This window comes from Cervus elaphus, chromosome 5 (assembly GCF_910594005.1).
Source record: "Cervus elaphus chromosome 5, mCerEla1.1, whole genome shotgun sequence".
Taxonomy (NCBI): Eukaryota; Metazoa; Chordata; class Mammalia; order Artiodactyla; family Cervidae; genus Cervus; species Cervus elaphus.
In genome coordinates this window covers 117,127,800-117,147,692 of record NC_057819.1, presented here as the reverse complement: position 1 = coordinate 117,147,692, position 19,893 = coordinate 117,127,800, and the positions used below count along the sequence as shown (strand labels likewise).

Below are 19,893 nucleotides of genomic sequence, written 5' to 3'. Positions count from 1 at the left end.
TTGGGAGGGGGGGCGGGCTGTGGGGAGGGTATCCCACCGACCCAGAGAAATGTCAAGGGAAGCTGGGTAAAGTACATGGGCACTGGGTGTCATAAAGAAGGAACAGTGAAAGAGGCAGAAGGCTAAGGCGGGCCAGGGAATGTCTGCAAACTCTGGCCCTGTGCCCCTGTCTTTCCTGAGAAGCGATATGCCCAGAGGCAAACAGGTGGTGGAAGAGGCAAGCTCTGCATCCAGGCTTGCTGATAGCAACCATCTGGCCAAGTTCCACCTCTCCCTGAGTCACTGAAATGAAAACCCTGGGGTTGGAAGCAGCTTTAAGGGCCCCCCAGCTTCTTCTTTACCCATCATCTCCCACACCAGTCAGTAGCAGAGCCAGTTTATGCAACAGAGACTATCCAACTCTGAAGCATGGGCTCTATTGGGACCATAACCCCGAATGTCTCAGTAGCCACGCAGATGACATAGGGTAAGTGGTTGAGAGCAAGCCTAGGGGAGGGGGGCGGGGGTGTGCTGTGAGGAACTCCAGGATCTGCTCTAAGGCATGCAAATTCAATTTTAAGAAAACATTGCACCAGCCAAACAAAACTAATCTATGGCCTGAGTGAGTGGATGAGGCCCTAAGGTTAAGTCTTCTGCTTGAATGAATGGTATTCCGTATTCCCCACAACCAAGATGTCTGCTAGAGGCAGATCTCCAGAAACATACATCATGAATGACTATCCGAAAAGTGGTTCTGCAACTTCCCTGGCACCCCCATGGTTAAGACTCTGCACTTTCAATGCAGGGGGCACGGGTTTGACCCCTGGTCAAGTAACTAAGATACCTCATGCTGCGTGGTACAGGCTAAAAAAACAAAACCTGAGCAGGTCTTTGCTCCAAGGCTTCTAGAGATGGGGTAATCCTTATTTCTCCAGACGGCCTTGAATGGGGCCTGCTTACCTCTACCACTAGAGTGGGGTAACTCACTTGCCTGCCCTAGTCCACTGATGGGGGTGGAGTGCCCAGGTACCAGCATATCTTTTATTTTGCAAACTATTTTTTAAGTGTGAATTTTTTTTTTATTATAAATAAAAAAACAAGCTCACTGTGGAAACACTGGAAAATTTGGAAAAGCAAAAGTTAGAAAAGAAAAAATAGCCGTACCTACCTAAACCGACTCCCCAACCCCTTCGCCGCCCCATCCTCATTCAGAGAACCACTATTGACACCTTTCTGAATATTCAGACTCCAAGTCCTTTTTATACATAGGTAAAGCTCTAGTCTTCTTTCCGGCTCCATAACCTGTAAACCCAGCGAGGAGATGCTTCACGCAGCGCTCACACCAGGTTACTTCTCTGACTGTAGGACGGGATTGCACCACGCCAGCCGCACGCTCTCAGCAGACAAGGGTTTCAACACACAGGTGTAACCTGTATAAGCCTTTAGCTCCCCAAGCTTCTCAAGGGCAGGCACTAGAACCTATCTTAGCCTCAGAGACGCTACAGCCCCAGGTTCACAGTAAGTGCTCAATAAAATGTTTCTAAATACACAGCCCCGCCCCGCCTCTCTCCTCCCAACAGCCAACACACCCGCCTCAGCCGCCAAGGCTTGGAGCAAAGAGGAAACACAACCAAAACCTGAGGAGAAGGCGCCGCGCGGTCTCCTAGGTAACCAGGTCTTAGGCTGGGGAGTGCCCACGCATGCGCACACTGGCCCTTCCTTCCCGTAACCTCCAGAGGAACGCACCCGTAAGACTGCCAGAAGTCGAGCGCGCATGTGTGGTTCCACCAACACCCCGACCGCCTCCGCCTTCTGTCAATCCGTCTGCCCAGCAATCTCTTCGCTATAAACACTGTCCGGAAATAGTGCCCATTTCTGGAAACAGGGCCTCGTTAACCAATCGTTGCTTGGGGCGGTAGGAAGGAACTGGCTGGGACGCGCCGTCTCATTGGAAGATTGGGGGAGTGGGCGGGGCCAGAAGCTAGGTGCGGCCAAAGCAAGGAGGCGCGAAGCGAGGCAAAGTTGCTGCCGCGGGTGGAGGCGTGGCCCCGGGGGCGGCCGGGAAGGCGGTGAGGGGGCGGGGTCCTGGGTGGGGCGGGGCGACCGTGGGCCCAGAGAGCAGCGGTCGGCGACAGGCGGCGGGAGATCGAGGGCGAGGCGAGCGCGACACTCGCTGGTGGGGGAGATCGGCGCTCGGCCGGTAGGTGACTAGAGCGAGTCCCGGGGCGAGGGGCAGAGAGGACGGGTCATTCCTCAAACCGGGGCCGGGCTGCGGCCTGGCCCGCCGCATCGGAATGGTGGGGTCGGCGGCGCGGCCCGGGGACCCACTCGCGCGGGTCCTCGGCTGTGGCAGCTGGCCGCCCTTGCGCCCTCACTCACGCCGCCAGGGCCACGGTCGCACGCCGGGCTCGCCCTGCACACCCGCAGACCACACGCTCGCCCGAAGCGCGCGCAGGGGCCCCTTCCTTCCCTTTCCCCGACACCCCCGTTTCCCCGCGCCAGGCTGCCCCACCGCCCAGGCCTGGCCGTCCTGCTCGGTTCTCTGGATGTTCTCCAGAGTGAGAGCTCACCTCGGCACTGGACTTAAGGTGCCGAACGCCCCAGCGCGCTGGGTCCCTGAGTCCTCCCACCTGTCCAGGCAGTGAAACCCTCAGGTCTTTCCTGGGAAGTTCTCGGGGTCACACCCCGAACCTGGGAGAAGAGACGGAGCCTGCGATCAGCACCCAGCGGGGCAGTGCTGGCTGGTCGCAGCATCCTTTCTCTCCCCGACCCCTCGGTAATTCTTCTTGCCACTCCACTCAGGACTTCCTCTGTCGGCTCGGATAAAATATCCCATCTTGGAAGTCCATTGTGGCCCTGGCAGCCTGCAGCCAAAGGGCACCAGGCAGAAGGAGGCCCCTTGTAAAGAGTCCCACTTGCCCAGGAACCTCCTCTGTGCCGGGTAACTTCAGAAAAAGCAGTTTTTTTCCTAATTGAATTTAAAATGTGGCTCTCAGTCCTAAAGGGTGGACTGGGGAATGAGTGGAGAAAAGAGACAGAAATCTGTGATATAAATTGTTTTTGTTAACTGGAAGACAGTGAAGGCTGGTCCCTTGATGTGAACTCAGAAAGCAAGTGAAGTTAAATGGTGAGAGGTGGGATCTGATACAGAATAGCCTTCTGAAGTTTATTCCAGGAATAAATGTTGAAAACCCCTTGACTAGAAACATGGTCTCTCTGAAAGATTAGAAGGAGATAGTATCTTGACATTAGTGATGTGTCTTTTTTTTTTTTTTTACTTAGTATCTTCATAGCTGTAACCTTTTTCCTTCGGATATTTGTGTGATAAGATAGATAATATTGTCCTGTTTTAGAGGTGAGGCACCTGAGGCAGGTGTGTGTTTGGCAGGGACTGGAGGCAGGTAAATGGCTCTTGCCCAATGCCTCATAGCTGAGACTCAGGGTGATGACTTTAATCTGGGCCACTGGAGTCTTTCCCCGGCTCCTTTCCCTAAAGCAGAACCACGTTATGGGACTTGGATGCAGGACATGGGGAGAAGTATTTGGTGTGGTATTTATGCTCTTAACATGAGAGAACAGGTGCTTGTCTCACTTACAAAGTGTTTGGATTTACTCTTGGTGTTTTTTAAGTGATGTCAAAGTCTGTTCCTTTGGTGCAGCGATGCCAGACCTCTGAGATTTTCAGATGCCTTGAGGACATCCTCATTTATTTTGAAGGGTGTGGTGGTGAATTTCTCAGAAGGCCTCAAAATAAAAGTACTCATCTCTGACTTTAATTTTAGAAATCTATATCCAGGTATGTGTTCCAGCTCTTTTGTGAGACCAGACAGCAGTAAGCCACCAACCTTCAGTCCCCTTCTGACTGTTTTCAGGTTATAAGGAGTAGTTCTGAAAGGGGGTTTTTCACCCCTGGTGCTGTCTGTTAGAGTTTGTGGGAGCAAGCGGCACCACAGACAGAGACCCTGCCAAATGAACCCTCATCTTTTAAACAAAAATGTCTGGTTGGCCATTTCGCCTCCACAGACGGAGGTTTGGTTCCTCATTTTGTTTCTCCTATTGAACACTGACTCCATTGTGATCTGCTTGGAGTGTTTGTGTATCACTGAATGTTGAGAAGCGGGCTTGCCCTGATTGGTTGTCCAACTCCAGGCAACTGTTGTGGTTTTTGTTTGGCGTGTGGTAACGGTTCATCCTGGCCAGGGTCTGGTGCGAGATCTATAGAGATGGGAGATGGGTAAAGACTGACCCAGGGCTGTTCTCCTCATTGTTGGCACCCTCTTAAGAGTGTCCCATCACTTTGGCCTGCGATGTCACTTTTAGTTTCCTATTTTTTTTCCTGTCTCAATGGACAGCACATGAGCTTTCCTAACAGGCCGGCCTCCCTTGATGAAGAGCTGAGAGATTCATGTTGGTTGACCCAACAGATGGTCTTTCTGGGAGGGTGGTTAAGAAATCTTCAAACCAAGTTTGGCCCTAAATTAAAAGTGTAAGTTAGCTTGATACACACATAGGCAGCCTCTTTGTACCAATGGCTTCCATCATCTGAGAGCTGTTTTTTTTTTTTCCTGGCAAAAGGTTAAAATGCAACTAAAATTCTGCTTTCATGATTAATAAGTCACTACCGCAGTTGTATCTGATGCTTCCTGTTTGCCCCATTTTAGTATTTCAGTTAAACTGGAAACATCTGAGCCTTATGGGCACTTTGGAAGACAGCAGTGTGAAAGTGGTGGTGGTGGGAACAGTTCCCTGTCAGTGGATTTGGGAAGCTTTAAGGATAAGCCAGCTCCTCCTGGCCTCCGCACACTGAGATCCCTGGGCAGGGAAAGTAGTGGGGGTTGAGCACCTTCAAGGGGTAGGTGAGCTTTTAAATTGATGCACGTGTGAAGGCTCTGCCTTTGCTGGGTGGTGCTGACTGAAATGTTGAAAGCAGTCGATTAGAAATGGAAGGCCAAACATAGGGCAGATCGAGTAGTAGAACATTTCAGTCGAGCTGAGCGAGGCACTGAACATCTGTTGGCTTTGGGGTCTTCGGTTCTGGCCTTGTCTTAACTACCTGAGTGACCATGCAGAGAAGATTCACTTTTCCTCAGTGGCCTGTGTGCCCTTCATTGTATTCTAGTTTAAAGGATCCCCTTCTTATGGTGGCCAAGGCAGAGGATGGGGGTGGGGGTGTAGATTGGGAGTTTGGGACCATCAGATGCAAACTCTTACATAAAGATTGGATAAACAACAAGGTCCTACTGTATAGCACAGGAAGCTATATTCAATATCCTGTAATAAATGATAATGGGAAAAAATACATATATGTGTATATATAAAACTGTATCACTTTGCTGTATACTGGAAACTAACACAACCCTGTAAATCAACTGTACTTCAGTAAAAAGAGCCCCTTCTCTTCTTGCTATTTTATATCTTTTAATCTCTTATCCGACTGGTATGAATCCCTTGAGATTATATGACATTAAGAGTGATGATACCTAGTGGCCATTCTCTGTTTTCTCACAGTACTCCTACAAAAGAAGGCAGGGACCAAGAGCAGGAACATGAGGCCTATTAAGGAGAGATAAAGTGAACGAGATTACTCAGGAAATCAGTGTCCTGTCCAGAATCTAAACCCACATTTCTTGACATCTAGTTTAATGCTTTTTCTACTAACTTATTTATAAAAGGATAAGTTGGGATTTTTTGTTTGTTTGTTTCCAAAACATGTCCATTTTGAATATAACTAAACCAGGGTAGCTGCTTTATTTTTCTATTTACATTCACAAGTATTAACTCAGAAATGTTATCAAGTAATTAAGAGTTGATACATATTATCCGTAATAATTATTACTAAAAGTCTGAAAGATAAAGAGCACATCCTCTGGTCGAGTCTGCTTATCCCTATTTTACAGATGCAGAAATTAAAGCAGAGGGGTCAAGCAACCTGCCCAGAATGGTAGAGTCAGTCCATGGCATCTTTATGCCCCGGGTGGGGGTTTAGGCTGCCAGGTCAGAGAGAGACCCAGATCAGGTCCAGGTCTGCCACGGTCTGCCTGTGTGACTTCAGGCAAATCAGTTCACTTCCCTAAGCGTCTGGTGCCCCGTCTGTAAACATTTTGTGGTGTTGCTTTGAGTAGAAAATGAGAGAATATATATAAAGTGCTGAGCTCAGCACGGAATAAGCCAGAGGACACAATGGCTGTAAATGTGGCTGGTGGTTGTAGTAGTAATCGCAGTACTAGTAGTTGGTGATTACCACTTTGACTAGACCTGTTTTCTGTAAGATGATGTCAGGAAGGGTCAGGCTGCCTGACAGGGCCTGTCATTTTCTCAGCAGGACCACCAATGGGACATTTCTTCCGTCTGGAGGTTTTAGCTGTCATGTTCTCCCTGTCTTACACTAAATTCCACCCTCATCACCCTCCAAAGGAACCTAACAAGGCTCCAGCTCTGCCTGCTCAGAGCTGGCAAGCCTAAACCTGGGACACCCTCGGCCACCACCCAGAGGGAGGTACAGATGGGCCTTTCTGGGGCCCTCCTGTGTCCCCCATGCAGTGAAGTGGGTCCTAGTCTTAACTCTGGAGGGGAAAAAAGGAAAATACTGTGTAGAATCTAAGTCAACAAACACTTGTTCCTGTCTGTTTGGGAGACTAAAAGGGAAGCCTGGGTCCTGTGGGGCAAGGTTCCCACCACCATGTGGCACCCTGCCCTTTGTCATCTTTTCAGCGGTCTGGGGGCCCTGGATCCGCAGTCAGCAACTCACAGATTTCCCTTTAAATCACCCAAGGGGAAAAAAAAAGCAAAAAACAGTTTCACATTACATTTTAAATTCTTTTTCTCCCCCCTTTCTTAATAGAAAACAAAAATGCAAGCTCCCACCAGGCTGACGTCCCCTTTAAATAACATCTTGTTTTCTCTTGGGGAAGCTGTCTTCATAGCCAAAGAGTCATTTCTAAAGTGAACCTAGTTTTTAGAAAAAATAGATCACCGGATGTTAAGCCTCATGTGGAGCTAACAGTTCAGATGAAAATGAAACCAGCAGGCCCGGAGTGGCAGCTCCACACTTGACTTCAGACTGGAGGTGAGAGGCAGAGTGTGTCTGAGCCCAGGTCGGCAACTGGTTGGCCCCACAGACTGCATTTGATAGGTGCCTTAGTCATTTTCCAGGCAGCTTTGCTTAGGTGAGCAGAGCACTTTCTCTGGAAGGTGAGTCACACTTGCAGGGGTGTAGGTGACATGCGATTTATTCCGCAGCTCAGTCACAGAGGAAGTCTTGAGCAGACCTTGTGGAGAAGCTGTCGGCCAAAGCTCATGTTCATTTCAGTCCAGGGGCTTTGGAGGCAGGGGGGATAAGGAAGCCAGCTAGGGGCTCCCGGGGCTTGCCAAATGACAGAAAAATGGCTCCCCCAGCAGGGGGGTCATGTGGACCCGGCAGAGAGCCCAGATCAGCTGTGTCACCACGCTCTTGAGCCCAACCACCTTGAGGGTGGAAAATGGCCCGTTTCCAATGACAGTCAACAAAGAAGCCAGAGGAGAGCTTTGGCTCCAGGGAGCTGGGAAACCCCTTGGCAAGAAGCAGAAAGATACAAACCACAACTTTGGTGTGAAAGGCCTTTCGGGGAACCCTTTTCTACCTGCCTTCCTTTTCACCACCTGAGTTGGAGGCTCTGAAGAGCTCCAGGGATTAGAAAGGCTAGATTGGACCTTGACTTTCTGGAAACTTGCAAATTCTGAGTCTGCCACACTTCTGGAGCAAGTGTTTGGATTCAGAAAGATGCTGCAAAGGAGACTCCTGAGCCATCTCTTCCACACAGTTTCTGGTTGCCGGACTTTCTGCCAACCCTCTTAAAGTCATGAGCAGGCATCCTTCAAGGCGCAGGGTTTGTTTCAGACTCTCTGTTCTAGACCAATACAGTTGGCGTTGAACTTATTGCTGAAGGTCAGAGACCTCTCAGTGTCCTGGTGGGCTTGACTTTATTGAAACCACAGAGGAAGAGCTAGTGTTACCTTGTTTCCTTTATCCATCAGACTCCTCTCCAGCCCCCTGCCCACACCTCTTCCATCTAGACTAGCCAGCAGTCACTTTGGGTGGGCGTGGCTAAGTGACCTTAGGCCTGAACCTCTCTGTCAAGAAAGAGCTGTTGGGTTTCCCTAGTGGCTCATTGGTAAAGAATCCACCTGCCAGTGCAGGAGACATGGGTTCGATCCCTGATCTGGGAAGATCCCACATGCCACGTGGCAGCTAAGCCTGTGTGCCACAACTATTGAGCCTATGCTTTAAAGCCCAGGAGCCACACTTGCTGAAGTCTGCGCGCCCAAGAGCCCGTGCTCCGTAGCAGGAGAAGCCACTGCAGTGAGAAGCCCGAGCACCGCAACCAGAGAGTAGCCCCTGTTCACCGAAACTAGAGAAAAGCCCATGCAGCAACAAAGACCCAGCAAGGCCAAAGAAATAAATAAAATTATAAAAATATATATTTTTTTAAAAAGAAAGAACTGTTTTGAGTTACAGCCTGGAAGTGATCATAACTGTTTACACACTTCTCTGTTTAACAGAGTAGAAAATGGTGAACTCAGGAAGTTAAGTGAGTTGCCCAGGGCCACACAGCTAGTTAATTGCAGGATCTGAGCTAAAGTCCAGGCTCTTTGTGCCGCGCTGTGCTGCCACTGAGCAAAGGAGATACTCCCAGAGCAGGGGTTACTCCTCCTTCGTATCCCCACCCAACCCCATCACACTCGGCCTTTCTTCTAGCTCTGCCAGGCCTGGGGAGGGTGGAGGTGGAGCAATAGCTGCTCTAAGAAAAAGTAAACAGAAAGCTATTTATTTGACACTCTTGTACCATGAGGTTTGTGTAACCGCAGGAGATGAAGATTGATAAGAAAATACAATTCTGGGCAGGGTTACCTGGAAGTCTCAAAGGTTGTCTCCGCCTGTAGGGCACTGACCTACCTCACCAGGCAGTGTCTTACCCAGAGGTGGGCCTTCAGTAGCTATGAATGATTGATTGTGAGGCTGCAAACCCACTGGGTGCCAAGAAGCTCTTCTACATCTTTTTCCAAGTGGCCCAAAGACCCGGAGTAGTTGGGCATCATTCCTTCTGGATCCATCCAGCTCCTCTCAGTGAAGAGGCTCTCCCTTGTGGGCAAAGCCTGATGTCACATCTGAGTAATGTCCCCTCTAAGTCCAAAGAGTTGTCCTGTCTGAGATCCACCACCGTGCTCTGCTGTCTTTGACATTTCCTTTTACCAAACCAAAATTAGTTCTGTCACTACTAGGGAGAGCTGGGAGGCTTGGGACAAAGGGAGGCTTTGCCAGCCTCAAATGAGGATGCTTTTGCCAATTAAAATTAGAAATGGACTTCTTTAGCCCAGGATGTTAGGTTGGATGAACCAACCTAACCTGGGAGATGCTGTACTTTGAGAGGCAGGAATAGATTTACAAAGACGAATATAAGGGACTTCCCTGGTGGTGCAGTGGTTAAGACTCCATGCTTCCACTGCAGAGGGCACAGGTTCAACACCTGGTCAAGGAACTAAAATCTTGTACTCCCTGTCATGTGGCCAAAAAAAAAAAGATGAATGTAAAAGTCAGAGATTTGCGTGTGACCTCCCGTCTAACACATGTATGCAAATCTGAGCCCAGATGCTTGCCATCCAGTTCAGAAAGGTCATTGTCTCAGGAATTGGAAATCATGTGTTTCTCTCAGTGAGCATGTAGGAGTGTGTGTACATGTGCAGTTGCTCAGTCGTGTCTGACTCCTGTGACCCCTTGGGCTGTAGCCTGCCAGGCTTCTCCAACCATGGAGTTTCCCAGGCAAGAATGCTGGAGTGGATTGCCATTTCCTTCTCCAGCATTTAGGAGAGAGGATGACAAAGGTGGCTCAGTGGCCGGCTTGCAGGACTCCTCCTTGCTGGGATGCAGGCAGCATACAGCCACCATGCTGTGTGCTGGAGCTAACTTCTTCCCTCTAGCTCACCAGGCGACTGCACCGCCTAGGGTCTCAGAGCCTATGGCACCCGTCTGTCCTGCAGAAGTACATCAGGCATCCTTTCTCCCAATCAAAGCTCACCAGGTGGATCAAATGCACTGGCTCTGCTAGGCACTAGCATCTGAAAACAAGGACAGCTGAGATGCTGTCCCTCGACAAGGTCACTGTGGTGGCAGAAAGATGGACATTGAGGCAGATACATTGTGTGTTCAGTCGCCAAGTCACGTCCATCTCTTTGCAACCCCATGGACTGCAGCATGAAAGGCCTCCCTGTCCCTCACCATCTACCAGAGTTTGCCCAAGTTCATGTCCATTGAGTCGGTGATGCCATCCAACCATCTCATTCTCTGTCACCGTCTTCTCCTTCTGCCTTCAGTCTTTCCCAATGTCAGGGTCTTTTTCAGTGAGTTGGCTCTTCGCTTCAGGTGACCAAAGTATTGGAGCTTCAACTTCAGCATCAGTCCTTCCAATGAGTATTCAGGGTAGATTGGCTGGTTTGATCTCCTTGCTGTCCGAGGGACTCTTAAGAGTCTTCTTCAGCACCACAGTTCAAAAGAATCAGTTCTTTAGCACTCAGTCTTCTTTTGTTGAGGTGCTGCCCCTCGACAAGCTTGCCGTGGTGGCGGAAAGATGGACATGAAGGCAGACATATTACAGGTGCCAAATCCTGAACCATGGCTGTGGGAGCTGGAGGGGACTGAGTAAGTCCCCTCAGATGGTGGCTTCCCTCCCCAGCTCCCGTGGGGAGGAGCCCTGCCTTCCTATCCAGCATGTCTGGGCAGGAACACCCACAGTATCGCTCTCATCGTGGGTCCTTGTATCTCTTGGAATAGGAGCTTGAGAGCAATCTGGAAACTTCAGCACTCCAGGGGAAAGGAGCGCAATGGTGGAGGTATAGGCTCTGTCAGTAGAAATGTGCTGGAATGTAGCTCAGAGCCAAAGCAGACAGTGAGTAAGTGAAAGGTGAAAAGTGAAGTCACTCAGTCATGTCCGACTCTTTGTGACTCCATGGACTGTAGCCTACCACACTCCTCCGTCCATGGGATTTTCCAGGCAAGAGTACTGGAGTGGGTTGCCATTTCCTTCTCCAGGGGATCTTCCTGACCCAGGGATGGAACCTGGGTCTCCCGCATTGTAGGCAGACAGTTTACCATCTGAGCCACCAGGGAAGTCAGCAAGGAGCAGCCTGTTAAAGACACAGCTGACTTATCTTAGCCTTCCAGGCTGGGGCGAAGAGGGCAGTGGCCGCACTTGCCAATCCCATATGCTTGGGGCCACTCAGAGGCGCAGGCGGATGGTCTGAGGCCTGACACATGGGTCTCAGTGACTGGGTTACAACAGTGGGAACTCGAGACCATTTCTGCCTTGGTCACCCTCGCATCTGCTCTGGCCAGCACAGCCCCTGGAGCATGGTAGCCACTGGCTGTTTGTTGTGCATGGAAGTGCAAAACTAGAATCCACACTCCTCTTTCTGGGTCATGCTGGCCTAAGAGAGGCTAAGCCACCACAGGCTGGCTCCTGGTGCCCCCTCCTTTACCAAGGAATCAATCTGAGACCCTCTGGGAATATTCCCTGTCTTAGTGTGGGTCCCAGGCCCTTTCCTCTGTCCTGGGGGAGGACAAAGAATGTGACCCCGTGTTAGAAAGAGACATGTCCTCAAGGAACATGTCAGGCCAGTCTGTCAAAGGATGTGTAGGACAGCATCTGAAACGAGGCCATGGTCAGGGTTCAAGGCCATGGTCTGATGCCACTGCCAAAGGGACCTTGTCCTTCCTTTCATATACCCCCGTGTGTTGGAAGCCTTCTGTGGAAAGCCAAGTTGTTTGGGTTTCTTGTTTATTCTGAAGTTCCTCAAACTAGTTCCTCAATTTCAGAACCAGTCACCAATAACTACAGTGAACTTGAAGCCTCTTCCCTGCCAGAGGCTGAGCCCGTCTCTCTCCAACTCCCCAACCAAACAGGTAGACCCTGCCTGAAGCCAGTCCCACCTGTGAAAAGCGGAGTTACCAACCAACAGAGGTGGGGAGGGGTTTTGTTGCGGTGGAAATTGACCATAGCCCAGGGAACCGCTCCTTGCTGAGAGCTCAATCTGAAAAGTTAAATAAGGAGAAATTTTTCACAAGCAGACCTTGCTCACGGTGATGACCTTAAGGCTTGGCAAGATCCAGAAGTGCGTTTTGACTCATCAAAGAAAGCTGGTTATGTTTGGCTTGATTTTAGAGTGGAGGGCACTTTATGGCCCTGTCATCAGAAACTGGTCATGATGGAGTGGTACACACTTCAGCTGCCACCTCATCAGAGCACTCAGTTACACAGAATACCCCAACCTGCAGATTTCAGTGACTCTATGAAATTGTTTTGACATAGCACACATTAAAAATTGTTTCCTGCATATTGGATAATACGAAGTACACATGTGGTCAGAGTTTTTCTCAACACTACCCCCTCCATCCTCCTGCATACCAGTCCCATAATTGTCTCTGGATCAGTGATGCTTCCAGTGGCATCTTTTCTATATGCTGTTGGCTCTCCTTGTGCAAAAGATTTGAAAGTTGAATTGAAAATGTCCTTGTAATACTTTTAAGGTTTATATGATACCCAATATCAGGGAACTGGGGACCAAGTAATAACCACATTTATGAATTTAGTAACTGATGCTCAAGGCTTTGCTATTAAAAGCAAAAACAAACAAATGGTAAACTAGGCTCAGGAAACCTGGAGCCAGACTTTATAAAATGAATGATGAATTTAACTTTGTTGTAGAATTGGCCCCTGGGATGGGCCCAGCTGAGGTAAGCACGGGTGGGCTAAGGAACACAGGCCTGCCACAAGCTTGGAGCCTTTGTTCCCCATTGCCATTTTAAAGTTGCTTTTTCCAGAATGTAGGCTGGCTGTGCTTATACTTCCTAGTTGAGATGCTTCCTCCTGGGTCAGTCCCTGGGTTTCTCACTAACAAACGTTTGGCTTGTGGCAGCTTCTCCATTTGGGTCCCAGTTTTTAAAACTTGGATCATTTGAAAGTGGATACAGTGTCTTGGTTAAGAATGTGGACTTTGACATGAAAGAGACCCATGTGCAAATCCTGCTTCCGCCACTTCCTTGCAGTGTGACCTTGGGCAGATCACCTGATCTGCTGAGCCTCAGTTTATCCCTCTGTACAAGGGGAATGATAATAGAGTTATTGTGAGGATTCAAGGAGTAATATACATGCATAGCAAGCAATCTCAGCTGCCATTATTATTTTTATTATTATTGACAACCAGCATGTAATTCTGTGCAGATATACAGCAGCAGGTCATTGAAAACACCCAAAGATGTCCACAGGACAACTGATTTCAGCTCTAGCTGCTGAGGAAGCCTGGGTCCTGGTTCATCATGCATGGGCAGGTTATTGTTGAGTCCGTTCAGAGCCGAGGTCTTGCCAGCAGACATAAGCAGCCAAAGAGGGGCCAGTGTTTTTCTCTCAGGTCCTGTTCTGCCGTTTCCCACTCTTTTTTTTTTTTTTTTAATCGGGGTATAGTTCATTTACAGTGTTGTGTTGGTTCTTGCTATGCAGTAAAGTGAATCAGTCATACACATGCTCTTTTTTTACATGCATGTCCATGTTGGTTTTTTCAGTTTTTTTCTCATATAGATCATTATAGAGTACTGAGTAGTTCTCTGTGCTATGCAGCAGGTCCTTACTGATTATTCACTTATTTATAGGGGTGTGTATGTGTCAATCCCAAGCTTCCAATGTATCCTTTTCCCCACTGGTCATCATAAGTTTGCTTTTTACATCTGTGACTCTTATTTCTGTTTTGGAAATACATTCATTTGTACCATTTGTTTCCCATTCTGTATGGGGCCACACGTGCCCACGAGCATGCCTTACATCTGTCATCTTCACCACTGCGTTAAACTTGTCACTGGATGGTTATAAAGCAATAGCAGGGAAGCACTGGCCATCAGAGCTGGGAACGGCTGGCGGAGCCATCTGTGAGCACCCTCCTGCTTCTTGAGTCACTGCAAATGAAACTCACAGTCCCCAGGGGAGAACCAGAAGGGGGCTGAAACGAAAACCAAAACCAGGAGGGATGAGCTTACCCATCTCCAGCTTCTGTGTTAGCGGCCCTGCGGCCAAAACTCACTGATCAACCCCAGGGGTTCTGGCAAGGTTTCCTCTGTGTGTGTGTGTGTGTGTGTGTGTGTGTGTGTGTGTGTGTGTGTGTGTGTACAGGTAGGGGAAGCAACCATCCAGTATTTATGAAGCCCCAGTTACAAATGTGGACCCGATGCCTCCTAGATTCTCATTCCATACCGAGAGACCCTCTTTTAGTTATAGCTTGGTTTCACCATAGAAGTAATACCCCAGAGAGAGAATCTCTAGAGGGACATGTAAGAAACAGGTAATGGGATCCCCTCAGAAGAATGGGAGAAGGGTGGGAAGGACTTATATTTCTCATTGTATATCTTTTCTGTATTTTATTTTTGCCACTTGGAAACATCTGTTAAAAAAATGAAGACTGAGGGAATTCCCTGGCAGTCTAGTGGTTAGGGCTTTGCATTTTCACTACCAAGGGTCCAGATTCGATCGCTGGTCAGAAAACTAAGATCCCACAAGCAGCATGGCATGACCAAAAAAGAAAAATGAAGACTAAGAAAAGTAGAACCTGCTCATTGCAAAAAAAAAAAAAAAAGTGAAAATATTAGAAAAGTATAAAGAATATTAAAACACCACCAAGGGAGAACCATTACTGCATATCTGTGCTAAGTGTCTGCATTTTTATAAATGTTGATAAAATATACAGACAAATGCTAGGTGGGTTCATGTTGTCATTCAGTCGCTCAGTTGTGTCCAACTCTTTGTGACCCCATGGACTGTAGCACACCAGGCTTCCCTGTCCTTCACCATCTCCCAGAGTTTGCTCAAACTCATGTCCATTGAATCGATGATGCCATCCAACCATCTCATCCTCTGTCTTCCCCTTCTCTTTCTGCCTTCAATCTTTCCCAGTATCAGGGTCTTTTCCAGTGAGTTGGCTCTTCGAATCAGGTGGCCAAAGTATTGGAACTTCAGCTTCAGCATCAGTCCTTCCAATGAATATTCAGGGTTGATTTCCTTTAGGATTGACTGGTTTGATCTCCTTGCTGTCCAAGGGACTTTCAAGAGTATATAATTCTGTATCCTTTTTCTGTTAACATTGTATCCCATAAGCATTTTTCATATAGCTAAATATTATTTGTAAATGTTTTTAATGGCTGTGCCATGACTTATTTAATATTATCCTGTCATGTAATTAGACATTGTTATCTGAGTGTTTTACTGCTATAAAGATATACTGAACATCTTTGTACGTCTTTTCCTGTATTTCTACATACATGCTCCATACCTCCTGGATAGCAGTTCTGGAGTTGTGTGCACCAATGGCTCTCTTCCCTTGGTGTATGATGATTTATCATATTTAGAGTTCTTTTATCTACTTCATATGATGAGTAAAGGGAATAAGGGTGAGGAGAATAAGGAGGCCAGGTGCCAACAGAAGGGACTTCCTGGAGGTGGAAGGCCTGAGCTTCGCCTGGGAAGGATAAGCAGGATGGGCAGTGCGGCTCACACAAGGATGAGGCGCACACGGAGACTGTAGATCTGAGTAGTCAGCGGGGTCTGGAGAGCTCAGACTGGCCAAAGCCACACCCTGTGTTTAGGGAAACAGTGGTGAGAGATTATGGACCACAGAGTTGGGACCGGGCCCATAAGCCATGCACAGCCAACAGATGTCTTGCAGCTTGAGGTTATCTTAAGGACATGATGATTTGAGATTCAGTTCAGTCACTCAGTCGTGTCTGACTCTTTGCGACCCCATGAATCGCAGCATGCCAGGCCTCCCTGGCCATCACCAACTCCCGGACTTTACCCAAACTCATGTCCATCGAGTCGGTGATGCCATCCAGCCATCTCATCCTCTGTCGTCCCCTTCTCCTCCTGCCCCCAATCCCTCCCAGCATCAGGGTCTTTTCCAATGAGCTAGCTCTTCGTATGAGGTGGCCAAAGTATTGGAGTTTCAGCTTCAGCATCAGTCCTTCCAATGAACGCCAAGGACTGATCTCCTTCAGGATGGACTGGTTGGATCTCCTTGCAGTCCAAGGGACTCTCAAGAGTCTTCTCCAATGCCACAGTTCAAAAGCATTAATTCTTCGGCACTCAGCTTTCTTCACAGTCCAACTCTCATATCCATACATGACCACTAGAAAAACCATAGCCTTGACTAGATGGACCTTTGTTGGCAAAGTAATGTCTCTGCTTTTTAATTAGCTTGGCCTCAGTGTGGGATGGGAGGGGTCAGGGAGAAGCTGAAAGTGGGTAAGGCATGTGCTAATAGAACGGGTGTGCGGTGATTTCGTGCGTTAAACACTGGAAGGGGCCTGGAGACAGCAGTGTTTCGGCACACGTGGGGCTAGTTAACATTGACATGTGGTGGGAACTGGGGATGGGCATAAATATTATTCCACACATTTCATCTACCTGGCAGTGTGACCTATGGAATTGGCAGCGAGACTGAGTTTTGTGGGCATGGCAGGTTTCTTTTTCATAACTGACCTGTAAGATTTTAATGATTAATGTACATTCACATTTCATTTCCTCTTTAATGGGAAATGCTTAGGCAGAAATTGCTCTCCTGGGAAGCAGGTCGCAAGCTGGCGAGGAGGCAGGTTTTGAGATTCCTGCAGCTGAGTTTCATTCCTTCCTGCAATGTCCTGTTTCTAGATCCCAGTGCCCACTCCATCTCTCTGCCAAAGGGAAATTAGCCAGCCCTAAAGAGGCCTGTAACTTGTGACATTATCGGCCCAGGCTGGGCATTATCTGTCCCAGTGGCAGGGTTTTCATTTAATGCCCAGTCTCCACCATCTGCCTCTGCCCTGTAGGTTCCTCCAACTGGAACCCTGCCCCTGAATTAGACTCCTCTCGCTCTGCTGAGAGTTTCACCCCTGGGGGTGGTTTGGATCAGGATCAAGCACAGTCCCTGGTCTGGTACCTGAACTCCATCTGCAGCCTCATCTCCTGCAGCTCCCGACAAGCTTTGCTCACCAGCAACCTCAAGCTGTTAATTCCTACAGACTCTCATCTTTGTTCCTTAACTTTTGCCGCCCCCTCTACTTGGAATGTTGTGTAGTCGCTCAGTCATGTCTATCTCTTTGTGACCCCATGGACTGTAGCCCGCCAGGCTCCTCTGCCCATGGGATTTCCAAGGCAAGAATACTGCAGTGGGTTGCCGTTTCCTTCTCCACGGGATCTTCCTGACTCAGGGATCAAACCCCCATCTCCTGCTTGGAACACCCACTCCTTTTTCTTGAGAACTTCTTGCTCACCCCTTGAGGCCCACCCCGGGTATCCCCTGCTTTAGGAAGCCTTTCCTGATCTCCAACGGGCGGGGCTAGCTGTCTGTCCATGTGTTCCCACTGCATCTTGGCGTGTCTGTCCCCGTCATCGCATCACTGTATTATAAGGAGCTACTTGTCTCTTTCCCCAGGAGACTGTAAGCTCCTCAAGGGACTGTGTCTTCTTCCTCAGCATACACCCCACACTCAGCACTGGCTCTACACCCAGCAGACCAGTACATGTTCAAAGAACGCTGTGTTAGAAGATCCTGCAATTCTCTGCAATGTGACAGGACACTCTAAAGGCAAGACCTTCCTCATCCAGAAAGCTTCACCCTGCCTCTGGATTTAGAGGCGCTTTCTTGTGGGCATATAAGTGATTGTTATATCTTTCTAAGTATTTTGTCTGCTATTAATATTATATGTTTTAGTGAGTATTGGCCTGGCATACCTCTTTTCATCCTTTGTTCGCAATCTTTCTGTATAATTCTGTTTTGTCTCTTTTAGTTAGCTCTAGCTGGATCTTTTAAAATACTGTCTGATTGTCCAGCTTTTAATGTGAAGCAGTCTTCATCTATTCGTGTGTATTGTGATTAATGATGTATTGATACTTTGACTTATTTTTGCCACGATAACTTGTGTTCTCGTTTTATACTTACTGTCCTTTTTCTTTGCTTCTTATTTCCATCTTTCCCTGCCTTTTGTTAGAGTGATCAAGTTTTCTATTTTTCCTTCTTTACACTTTTGCTTTGGAAACTGACTTGTATTACTATTCTTATAGTTAGTTACTTAAGTTTTAACGTACATACTTAGTTATAGTTTTTTTCCTAATGAAATGTAAAATATTCATATGTAAATTTCACAGAATAGCAAGGCTAATATCACTCTACCCACTGGACAATCCACCCCACCCTTCTTTCTTATCTGTATTATCTAAAACTTAAATGTAGTTTTGTTTTGAAGTAAATAGAACTAGAGAGACGTTTATGTATTTTTCCCTTATTTTTATTTTTTTGCCGTGCAGCTTGTAGGACCTTGGTTCTTTGACCAGGGATTGAACCTGGGCTGCAACAGTGAAGGCACTGGGTCCTAACTTCTGGACCACCAGGAAATTCCCTAAAACTTAGTGTTTTAAAATGGTTTAAACTGATTTTTTTTTAAACATTCAATTGTTGATTAAATTGACCAACATCATATCAATTTCTGTGCCTACCATTGTTTCTTGCATCCCATTTCTTCTCTGGTTTACTTTTCTGCTTCCAAAAGCACATCCTTCAGTGGTTCTTTCAGTGAAGGTGGTACTATCTTTCCTGGAACGCTGGTTTTTTGTGTGTGTATTGTGTGGGGTTTGTTTTGTTTTGTTTAATCGTTTTAAGAAAATGAAATGACCGGTTAAAACTTATCTAGTTAAAAATGGTAACATTCCCAGGAACATGTACTGGTGTAACTCCACCAGAAGTTTGACCAATTTCCTGCTGAGCCAGCCCTTAGTGATGAGATCCCTCATTTTTAATTCTTGTGCTTCCTGCCTACACAGGCTAAGAAATTATTACCAACAGTGAGCAGACCCTGCGGGTAAAATAGAGGTAGTAATATGGACATGGGTAGTAATATTGCTGAATTCCTAGAGTTCCGGGTACCTTTGCCAACAAGTTTTTATCCTGGAAAGGAAATAAGGATGCTTAGGTTCCCGGGGAAGGGCCAGGAGTGTCCTGGTTTTAGCTTTAAAAACATGTTGATGCTCTAGTTGTATAAATTGGGCCTCATTCGTTTCTGCAGGTAATTTACCTCTCAGAGCCTCAGTTTCATCTGAAAAATATCATCAACCCTGCAGGATGGTTGTTCATCAATAACATGGATAAAGCACCTAACACATGCCCAGCACACAGAGACCTTTAATGAATGGTGGTGACTATTACAGCCCTTGACACTTAGGAGACTCTCATTGAATATCTGTTGAGTGAATGCAGGAGCATGCTAGCAAAGGCTTCATTGAGGAGACAGGTTATAAAAGATAGGTGAGATCTGGACAGATAGCAGTAATAAAGGGAAAAGACGCTCTTTACAGAAGAAGCAAAGTGAGCAGAGGGAAAAAATCAAAGCTCACCCATTGATGCTCAGGCAAATGAAAGGATCAGTGCAACTGAAACAGACTGAGGGCAGGGGCTTGGAGAGGGTCGGCAGGGCAGGAAGAGGGGCTGGGGAACGCATCGTGAGCTCTGGGTCTGCCTGGCCAGATGGCTGTTTTGCCTGGCCAGCTCACTCTGCCTGGCACTTGCCCTTGGTTCCCCTTCCTGCGTACCCCTTGTTCTTGATAGGCAGAGGCTGACCCAATGTGGCCTAGTAGCCAGGCAAGCTGAAGGCTTAAAAGAGGAAGCAGCAGAAAGAGATTGGTTTTCAACTAATATCTTATTAAGGAAGTTGAGTCATTCTACTTCTGCTATTTGTCTCCTCTGGGCATTCAGAGAAGGACAAGTTTTTGCTTCCAGATGAAATATCATGAGAAGGATTTGCCCTGGTCTGCTCTGGCCCCTCAGTGGACATTTTGTAGATGGCCCTATATTTCTGTTTGACATACAGCAAAGCAA

The 19,893-nt window shown here is 47.7% G+C and overlaps 1 protein-coding gene across 1 annotated transcript in view; it reads left to right on the top strand.

The window, feature by feature from the left end:
* Positions 1-2,071: 2,071 nt before the first annotated feature.
* The window catches only part of MAP3K14 (mitogen-activated protein kinase kinase kinase 14), a 43,187-nt gene continuing 25,365 nt past the window's right edge, over positions 2,072-19,893 (top strand). Inside the window, exon 1 of the mRNA XM_043904881.1 lies at positions 2,072-2,179. The gene's annotated coding sequence lies outside the window, so the exon portion shown is untranslated. The remainder of the gene's footprint in view (positions 2,180-19,893) is intronic.